The 1,262-nt window shown below is 34.8% G+C and overlaps 1 long non-coding RNA gene across 1 annotated transcript; it reads right to left on the bottom strand.

Moving 5' to 3' along the window:
• Positions 1-35: 35 nt before the first annotated feature.
• On the bottom strand, positions 36-790 carry LOC107561804 (uncharacterized). Its single transcript, XR_001605913.1, has 3 exons — positions 563-790; positions 175-228; positions 36-113 (listed from the first exon to the last, which is right to left on the bottom strand). It is a non-coding gene; the product is annotated as an uncharacterized lncRNA (long non-coding RNA).
• Positions 791-1,262: the final 472 nt, after the last annotated feature.

Here is a 1,262-nt window from a genome sequence, read left to right as displayed (position 1 = left end):
GTATAGATAGATAGATAGATAGATAGATAGATAGATAGATAGATAGATTTGAGACATACCTCACAAGCGTAGCCTGTTATCCAATTGGAAGGGCCTCTTGTAGGGTTTCTGCACTGTATTATACATGTTTCTTGGTTAATTTCAAATTGGTCAGAAGGAGGAAATGTCCAGTACCTTTCAGAGAAAACCATTTGGAGTCCACCATCTCCGTATGATTGGAATGTCACACTGGAAGACACAAACATAGAGAAATCTTTAAATATCAACTGCTACAACATCATAAAGGTCAATTATTTTAAATGATAACTACTTACAGATGTAAAATCAAAGGGTGCTCCCAAGACAAGATGTACTGGAAAACAACAAAAAATAAGAATATTCTCCCTGTAAATGGCACAAAAAAAACCTTCCTTGTTCCTTATTTAACAACTAAATAATCACACCAATAACTGGTTGCAAAAATGTATAGTATAGCCTAAAATAAATAAATAAGTACACAGGTAAACTATTATGCAATAATAAATTGTGAGTGCATTAAACAAACAACTCAAGATATGCATACCTCCACAGACAACTGCATGTTGAAGTGGATTTGAAGATGACTTATTCATTTGACTAGTTTGGCTGGCTTAAACATGCTGGTCAATCAGAAAACTGCTGGTAATTGCTGTAACACTTGTTGCACTGCTGCAGCTCAGGTAATGCGTCAACTCTCTGAATCCTTATATGTCTCTACAAGAGATGAAGCCACACACAATTATCTCAATGATGACAAATTGGATTAAAATAACTAAACTACAAAGTAATATTAACACACAAACAATGCATATAACAGAGGAAATTAAAGCAAACGATTTATTTTTATGAATAATAAACGTCTTCAAAACCACAAGGCCCATTTACAGCATGCATCCGAAAATTAATCTAAACATCCACAGAAAAAAGTTATATACTATAAAGTATGACAACAAATTCAAGTTTCAATATAAGATAATAAAGCCAAGCACACATTAAGTACTTAGCAGATAAATGTTTAACGTAATATATACGATAATTATCAAACATATGACAGCAAAAACATTACAGACTACTCACCGTGCTCTCTCATTGGCAATAACTCCGCCCCTCACTTCCAGTTCTATGGCTGCGGTTCTGAAACTGCTGGTGCTGCGGGTCTGCAGCTGGATATATCTCCACTTTTCTCATTCTATATTTCTGACGTTCCAAAAGCGCCTCCTACTGGCAGAGAATGAATGTTAATT

This window comes from Sinocyclocheilus grahami, unplaced genomic scaffold (assembly GCF_001515645.1).
Source record: "Sinocyclocheilus grahami isolate Dianchi unplaced genomic scaffold, SAMN03320097.WGS_v1.1 scaffold793.1, whole genome shotgun sequence".
NCBI lineage: Eukaryota > Metazoa > Chordata > Actinopteri > Cypriniformes > Cyprinidae > Sinocyclocheilus > Sinocyclocheilus grahami.
Note: the sequence above shows the minus strand (reverse complement) of the source record. Positions and strands in the feature narration are given on the sequence as shown.